Source organism: Rutidosis leptorrhynchoides, chromosome 10, assembly GCF_046630445.1.
Source record: "Rutidosis leptorrhynchoides isolate AG116_Rl617_1_P2 chromosome 10, CSIRO_AGI_Rlap_v1, whole genome shotgun sequence".
NCBI lineage: Eukaryota > Viridiplantae > Streptophyta > Magnoliopsida > Asterales > Asteraceae > Rutidosis > Rutidosis leptorrhynchoides.
This window is the reverse complement of record NC_092342.1, coordinates 202,566,972-202,576,626: the sequence shown is the minus strand read 5'-3', so window position 1 is coordinate 202,576,626 and position 9,655 is coordinate 202,566,972. Positions and strand designations below refer to the sequence as shown.

Genomic DNA, 9,655 nt, shown 5'->3' with positions numbered 1-9,655 from the left:
TCAGGCTTAAAGCGCTTAACATAGTTGACCGTACGAATCTCACATCACTGCTCCGCGAAGCACAACGAGAGGCCGTGAAGCAAGAAAATGTCGATTTTGAATTTCTCAGAGGAATGGATAAGAAATTTGACATCAAGGAGGACAGAACACGGTACTTTGCTAATCGAATCTGGGTACCAAAGTTTGGTGGATTGAGAGAACTAGTATTGGAGGAAGCAAACAAGTCAAGGTACTCAATTCATCCGGGATCAGATAAAATGTACTAAGATTTAAAGGTAATTTATTGGTGGTCAAATTTGAAAGCTGACATTGCTACCTATTTCGGTAAGTGCTTGACTTGCGCTAAAGTCAAGACTGAACATCAGAAGCCATCAGGTTTATTAACTCAACCAGAGATTTCCTAGTGGAAGTGGGAAGGTATTACAATGGACTTCATCACGAAATTGCCGAGAATAGTGGGAGGTTACGATACTACTTGGGTTATCGTGGATCGTCTCACTGAGTCTGCACACTTCTTACCGATAAGAGAAACTGATAAAATGGAGAAGTTGGCTCAGATCTACATTAAGGAAGTCGTCTCTAGGCATGGAGTGCCTATATCTATTATATCCGATCGCGACAGCAGATTCACTTCCAGGTTTTGGCAGTCATTGTAGAAAGCAATGGGGATCCGTTTAGATATGAGTACAGCATATCACCCCCAGACAGATGGCCAAAGCGAACGAACTATTCAGACTTTCGAGGACATGTTGCGAGCAAGTGTCATTGATTTTGGAAATGGATGGGATAAGTACTTACCACTTGCTGAGTTCTCATACAATAACAGCTACCATGCGAGCATTAAAGCTGCACCTTTCGAAGCGTTGTACGGAAGGAAGTGTAGATCTCCTGTATGTTGGAGCGAATTGGGGGATAGTCAGTTGACAGGTCCTGAGATTATTCAGGAGACAACTGAGAAAGTCCTACAGATTCAGGAATGATTGAGAACGACTCGGAGTCATCAAAAGAGTTACGTCGATGTTAGACGGAAGGACATAGAATTCCAAGTTGGTGATAAAGTTATGCTTAAGGTATCACTTTGGAAGGGTGTCGTACGGTTTAGAAAACGAGGTAAATTGAGTCCTAGATATGTTGGACCATTCGAGATAACTGAAAGAGTTAGACCGGTAGCTTACAGGTTAGAACTGCCACAAGCACTCAGTGGTATACACGACGTTTTTCATGTATCCAATCTAAAGAAGTGCTTAGCCGACGAGAATTTGATTATTCCATTAGAGGAACTGCGTATCGACGACAAACTTCATTTCATTGAAGAGCCTGTCGAAATCTTGGGCTGTGAGGTTAAATAGTTGAAGCAAAGCAGAATTCCTATCGTTAAAGTTCGGTGGAACACAAGAAGAGGACCAGAGTTCACGTGGGAGCGTGAAGATCAGATGAGACTGAAATACCCGCAACTGTTTCCCGAGGAAACTACTTCAGCGGACGATCACTAAAATTTCGGGATGAAATTTTCAATAACAGGTGGGTAATGTAACAACCCTGCTTTTTCCGTTACTTCCGTTAACCTTCCGTTAGTTTATTTAACGGCGATTACTTGACTTTTGTGTATTTATGTGTAATAAATACATACTTGATCCTTGGAGGGTTACACTAATTGATATGGGTTAGTATTATTTCGAATAAATATTTCAGATAAAGAAATACGATAAAAACGATACGGTTTGGATAACTACTTTTTGAGCAACGAAACGCTCGGGTTCATTTTAATAATTATTTTAATAATTATTAACTTTTTAAAAAATATTTAATTTATTGGGTTTTTAATAAATTAAACGTTTGGTTGCGTTTTAACGATCGGTTTAGCGTTCCGAGCCTTTGGTACGTCTAAACGACACTTGAAACTAGCCACGAGTACGCGCTTTTTGTAAACACGAGCCCGGGAGACACTCCCTTAGGCCATTCGGCCGATTGCCCATCCCCACCCCTTTTATTTTATTTTTTAAATTTTGCAACTTGAGGGACTTAAGTGTTAAGTAGAGGAATTAGGGCCTAATACAGTAGCAGAGGTATATGTAACACCGTGTGCTCAAATGACACCAAAGAAAAAAAAAACAAGCTAGTAGTATATCTAATTTTATAGGCAGAATTTGTGGTATCTTAATAAATGCCACCAACCCCACATTCCCTTGCATCCCTGAATCCCATAAAAATAAACCTCACGACCCACTCTTTAATACACTTACACTTAAATTTTTAAAGGAGAGTTCAATTGTTTATTAGGTAGCCCAATTATATTAAATTAATAGGGACTAATACAAATAGTCGCCCGGGGTAAAATAAATTGCCTAGACCTAGAGTTTTATACTTTTATTCATATTATCATACAATACATTTGTTTGTTTATACTTTGCTCAAGTTGGAGACTTGGATCGTCGTCACTCGTCAGTGAAGGAGAGGTATAGAACTCTCAATTTTCAATTAAGTTTTTAATTTCATATCAGGTATCAATAATTAATAATATATATGTTACTCATATTTTTTTATACTTTTTTTGCTATCTAAAATTTTAGGGTTTATAAGTTTATTACTTTTATGCTTAAATTCAATTTGAGTGCTTGATAATCTTGGTTTACTTGATATTATCATCAATTCATCATATCATGAATTGTTTATGTAATTATGTTGCTTATTTGTACAATCTATTTAATGTCATATATAGAGATGCAAGGCACGCTAGATAAATTTGTAAAAAGAAAATCATCCGATGAAGGAGAACCTTCAAGTGCAAATGTTTCCAACAAAATACCAAGATCTAACTCTATTCCTTCATTGCCAAAAGAAATTGATATAACTAATCTTCCTTGGGATCTCGCAGACAGAAAAAATATATTATACTATGACCCTAATCAAAGAGATGAAATCAGGAGGCTTTATTTGCAAAGAGGACATTTTCAACCACGTGGTCATGTGTGTCCAGCAAAAAAAGTAGGGTCCGCTAATAGACGTTTTGTCCTAGCTTGGTTTGATGAATATTGTTGGTTAGAGTATAGTGTAAAGGCGGACAAGGCATTTTGTTTGTTGTATTACTTATGTAGAGATCATGTAGACAAACAATGTGGGAGTGATGCATTTGTGACTGATGGATTTTGCAACTGGAACAAAAAAATAGATTCAGTGTTCATGAGGGTGATGTAAATAGCTTTCACAATAGAGCACGTCTAAAATGTGAAGATTTGATGAAGCCAAAGCAATCCATAGCTGTTGCTCTGAATAAGCAATCTGATATTGAGAAGCAAGAGTACCGAATTCATTTACAGAGTTCAATTGATGTTGTTAGATATGTAATGCATAATGCATTACCATTTCGTGGTCACGATGAGAGTGAAAACTCTATATATAGAGGAATTTTTCTGGAAACATTGAAATTAGTTGCAAGTCAAAATAATGATGCTCGTAAAGCTATGATAAAAGCTCCTAAGAACTGTAAATTAACTTCACCTGACATTCAGAAAGACATTGTTGAATGTTTCGCAAATGAAATACTTACATCTATATTTGGAGAAATTGGTAATGATGTATTTGGCTTGTTAGTTGATGAGTCTAGTGATGTGTCTAAAAAGGAACAAATGGCCGTGGTTTTGAGATATGTAGATAAATGTGGGGTTGTTAATGAGAGATTTGTTGGCGTTCTTCATGTGAAAGACACATCATCTTTAACTTTGAAGTCTGCAATTGATTCCTTATTTGCTGAGCATAAAGTGAGTTTGAAACAGGTAAGACGTTGAAGTTATTTATATTTATCTCTTACATGTTATTTTGCAAATTTATTGTGACTCTCCTAACTTTTTATAAATTAATAAGTAAGAGGTCAAGGCTACAATGGAGCAAGCAATATGCGTGGAGAGTTTAATGGTTTAAAAGCTTTGATCTTAAAAGATAATAGCTCAGATTATTATGTACATTGTTTTGCTCATAAACTCCAATTAGTGGTTGTGGCAGTTGCAAAACATCATGAGGGGGTTGGGGATTTCTTTGATAAACTATCATTAGTGGTAAATGTGGTATGTGCCTCATGTAAACGAAAAGATATGATCAGAGATGCTCATAAAGATAGAATCACAGAAGAGATTGCTAAAGGTGAAGTTGAAACGGGAAGCGGAAAAAATCAAGAACTTTCTCTTGTAAGAGCAGGAGATACAAGATGGGGTTCTCATCATAAAACGATGTTAAGTTTGAAACCTTTATTTCTTGAAGTTGTCAAGGTTCTTCAATATGTTAAAAAGGATGGTGATAATCCTTTGAGTCAGCGTCAAGCATCCAGTATTCTAACCTATTTTGAAACCTTTGATTTTGTGTTCTATTTGCATATGATGTTGCACATTTTAGGACTCACGAACACATTGTCACGAGCTCTTCAAAGAAAGGATCAAAATATCATAGAAGCGGTTTCGTTGGTGGAGGGAACGAAGTTTTCATTGCAAGAATTTAGAGAGAACGGGTTTGATGAATTATTGAAGGATGTATATTCATTTTGTCAAAAATATGATCTTGAAATTTTGAAAATGGAAGAAGTATATGTTGTTTCAAGAAATCGAAAAGCGAATATTACAAATCAACATTACTTCAAGGTTGATGTTTTTACTACGGTTTTGGATATGATAATTCAAGAGTTTGGTGATCGGTTTAGCGAGGTAAGTACCGAATTGCTTACTAATATGGCGGCTTTGAGCCCACGTAATTCATTTTTTATGTTTGATGCATCTAAGTTAATGAAGTTGAGTGAGATGTATCCAATGGATTTTAGTCAAGCTGATAGAGATCATCTTAAGCGTGAACTTGATGTCTACTATGTGGTTATGCGTCGTGATGAAAAATTTGCCAAACTAAATGGGATTAGCGACCTTGCTAGATTGATGGTTGAAACTGAAAAAAACATTTCATTTCGTTATGTCTATCGGTTATTAAAGCTTGCTTTGGTTTTGCCCGTTGCAACCGCGACAGTAGAGAGGTGTTTTTCGACAATGAAGCTTGTGAAATCAGATTTGCGTAATCGAATGAGTGATGATTTTTTAAATGGTTGTATTCTTGGTGCCATAGAAAGAGAAACGCTTGCTAGTGTTAAAGATGAAACAATTATGAATCGTTTCCAACGAATGAAATATCGTAGGGGACAATTGTGATTGAAAGAAAGTAACTTTTTTATTTTTGTACTCGATCGCAGTTTTTCAATAATTTTGCGACATAATACATTTCATTGCTATTTTATGACACCATCCACTTATAATCCTGGCTCCGCCACTGGCCTAATATAAATTGTATGTGTTAAACCTAAACTGCATAATCTCCTGAAATGTCCCGTTCATAATAATTATAAACGTTTCATATTAATTGATCTCGTTGCGAGGTTTTGACCTCTATATGAGACGTTTTTTAAAGACTGCATTCGTTTTTAAAATAAACCATAACCTTTATTTTATCGACAAAGGTTTAAAGGACATAACCTAGGTTATCAAGTAATTATAATATAAAATATCACACTTACACACGACCATTACATAATGGTTTACAATAAATATTATGTTACAACAAAGAAAACTTTCGATTGCGGTTTTTAGACAATATCATACAAGCATGGACTCCAAATCTTGTCCTTAATTTAGTATGCAACAGCGGAAGCTCTTAACAATCACCTGAGAATAAACATGCTTAAAACGTCATCAAAAATGTTGGTGAGTTATAGGTTTAACCTATATAATTATCAATCATAATAATAGACCACAAGATATTTTATTTTTATAAACACATCTCATATCAGGCATTTCGCAAACTGCATAGAGATAAAAATCATTCATATGTTGAACACCTGGTAACCGACATTAACTTAATTCATAGAATATCCTCAAACAGAGCCTCTCGTCTGTATAATAATCTCGAAGTACTAAAGCCATCCATAACCTGAATGGGGGTTGTTAGGCCCAATAGATCTATCTTTAGGATTCGCGTCAATTAGGGACCATTTCTCTAATTCTTAGGTTACCAGACTTGAAGGGCGATATTCGGTTTAATAATCCAACCATAGAATGTAGTTTCGCATACTTGTGTCTATTTTGTAAAACATTAATAAAACTGCATGAATTCTCATCCCAAAAATATTAGATTTTAAAAATGGGACTATAACTCACTTTCACAGATTTTTTACTTCGTCGGAAATTTAAGACTTAGCCACAGATCGATTCACGAACCTATAACAAATATATACATATATATCAAAGTATGATCGAAATATATTCACAACATTTTTTATTACGTTTTAATGATTTAAGTTTATTAAGTTAGCGGTCCAACGTTAGTAATCTACAACTAGTTGTCCACAGTTAGATGTACATAAATAAATCAATATATATTATCTCGAATCAATCCACGACCCAGTGTATATAAGTCTCGGGCTAGATCACAACTCAAAGTATATATATTATTTTAGAATCAACCTCAACCCTGTATAGCTAACTCAAACATTACTGCATATAGAGTGTCTATGGTTGTTTCAAATAATATATATATATATATATATATATATATATATATATATATATATATATATATATATATATATATATATATATATATATATATATATATATATATAGATGGGTCGATATGATATGTCAAAACATTGTATACATGTCATTGGTATCCCAAGATTAAATAATATATGTTAGAATACATGTATAATACAATATAAGTTAGTTAAGTTATGGTTAGTCTAGATTTGTTACAAAATTTTCGTAGCTAAAACTAGCAAATTTATCCAATTTTGTTTTACCCGTCAATTTTTCGTTTCAAATCCGTATTAAGTGATTCAAGTTGCTATGGTTTCATAATGAACTGAAATTTATAAAACTAAACAGAAAAAGTATAAGTTTATAGTCGGAAATACAGGTTAAAAGTCATTTTTAAAGAGGTAGTCATTTCCGTCGAAAAACGACATCTTGATGACCATTTTGAAAAACATACTTCAACTTTGTGTTTAACCATGATTTTTGGATATAGTATCATATTCATATGAAATATCATTTTTCCAGAAAATATTCCAATTCAAAGATTAAGATAGTTTTTATTTTTCTAACCCAAAACAGCCCCCGGTTTCACTACGACGGCGTATGTCCGGTTTTACGGTGTTCTTCGTGTTTCCAGGTTTTAAATCATTAAGTTAGCATATCATATAGATATAGAACATGTGTTTAATTGATTTTAAAAGTTATGTTAGAAGGATTAACTTTGTTTGCGAAAAAGTTTAGAATTAACTAAATTATGTTCTAGTGATTACAAGTTTTAATCTTCGAATAAGATTGTTATATATATATGAATCGAATGATGTTATGAACATCATTAATACCTTAAGTTTAGTAGGTAAACCTACTGGAAGTGACAAAAATTGATCTAGCTTCAAAGGATCTTGGATGGCTTGAAAGTTCTTGAAGTAGAATCATGACACAAAAACAAGTTCAAGTAAGATTTTTACTTGAATTAAGATAGTTTATAGTTATAGAAATCGAATCAAAGTTTGAATATGAATATTACATTGAATTAGAATGATAACCTACTGTAAATAACAGAGGTTTCTTGATCTTAGATGATTACTTGGAATGGATTAGAAAGCTTGGAAGTAGACTTGTAAACTTGAAAGCATTCTTGATTTTATGAAACTAGAACTTATAGAATTTTTAAAGAACACTTAGAACTTGAAGATAGAACTTGAGAGAGATCAATTAGATGAAGAAAATTGAAGAATGAAAGTGTTTATAGGTATTTTTAGTCGTTGGTATATGGATTAGATATAAAGGATGTGTAAGTTTGTTTTTTTGTAAATAATTCATGAATGATTTATAATATTTTTTGTAATTTTGTGAGATATTTCATGCTAGTTGCCAAATGATGGTTCCCACATGTTTAGGTGACTCACAAGGGCTGCTAAGAGCTGATCATTGAAGTGTATATATTAATAGTAAATACATCTAGAAGCTGTGTATTGTACGAGTACGAATACGGGTGCATACGAGTAGAATTGTTGATGAAAATGAATGATGATGTAATTGTAAGCATTTTTGTTAAGTAGGAGTACTTTGATATGTGTATTGAAGTCTTTCAAAAGTGTACTAATACATCTAAATACACTACACGTTTATACATTTTAACTGAGTCGTTAAGTCATCGTTAGTCGTTACATGTAAGTGTTGTTTTGAAACCTTTAAGTTAACGATCTTGTTAAATGTAATTAATTCATGGTTATTATACTTAAATGAGATGTTAAATTGTTATGTTAACATGATAACATGGTGTATGAATATATCTTAACATCATATATATGAAGGTTTTTCGTATGCCCGAGAGACATATTTAAATTAATGCGGCTAATATGTTATGATCCAAGTCGGGTCATACCCAATAACAAGCTTGCCGACACCTTAATCGTATTTAATGAATGGATCATTAAATGTATACGCGACGCTTGGATTTTAGAAAATCGGTTTTCTAAAATATTATTACTTGAGATAAATTATTTGGATAATTTATATGATGAGGATTTAATTATTTATAGGTTTTAAATAATTAAGTTGTGTTATATTTTATAAAATGGTTTATAAAAGGAAATTAACTTAACAAATGTTCATGGGTTTTATTACATGTATAAAAATAACATGTTTTATAAAAATTAAAAACTCTTTTGACCACCCCATGGGTGGACGGTTTTTGTGCCCAAGAAACACACCCATGCCTTGTTTTTTTTTGTTAAGTTTAAGGTGGCACAAGTCCTAATAAGCATGCTTGTATCTTGTACCAAAGTTGGACTTCTACATGCATTCAAAAAAATCAAGTAATTAAAAAGACTCCTCTCTCATATTCTGCTGCAGCTGGCCGACCTTTTTAGAGTAAGAGAAGGAGTATTGAGTGAAAATAAAAACTCATTTCCTAGTGTAATAAAATCCTAACTAAATTTCAAGGTGTTGGTGATAAGTTTGGGGTATTTCTCCTTGAGGTTTCATCATTTTGAGACTTCATTCGTCATCATCATTTGGGCAGCTGCTGTCCGGTTTTTTGGTAGAAGAAACAAGTGGGTTTGAAGCTTGGTTTACTAGTTCACTAAGGTTCTAAAGCCTAACTACATTAAGGGTAGTGTTGGTGCATCAAAAGCTTGGGCTTTTACACATTGTTCATCACTTTGTTCTTCATACACACCCTCAATTGACTTGAGGAGGTAAATACATTCTTACTTCCTAGTTATTATTTGTAAGCATAATTTCATGACTTGATGCATTCATGGAATTCAAATAAAAAGGTTAACTTCATATTAATTTGTTTATAAAATGCTTCCGCTTAAATGTTGAAATCGGTTTTGACATGTACTTATATGAAACTTGTTAATATGATGAATTCCAACAATATATATATGTTAAAATACTATTACAACGATAATCGTTACGTATATATATTGTTTCGAAATCCTTAAGTTAGTAGTCTCATCTTACTTGTATAGTTCATTGTTAATACACTCAATGATATACTTAATTATCATTTTATCATGTTAAATATAGTATATCAATATCTTAATACAATACATATGTATATAGTAAGACGTTGTTATAACGATAATCGT

The 9,655-nt window shown here is 33.1% G+C and overlaps 1 pseudogene; it reads left to right on the top strand.

The window, feature by feature from the left end:
• Positions 1-2,721: 2,721 nt before the first annotated feature.
• The window catches only part of LOC139870753 (uncharacterized), a 67,201-nt pseudogene continuing 60,267 nt past the window's right edge, over positions 2,722-9,655 (top strand).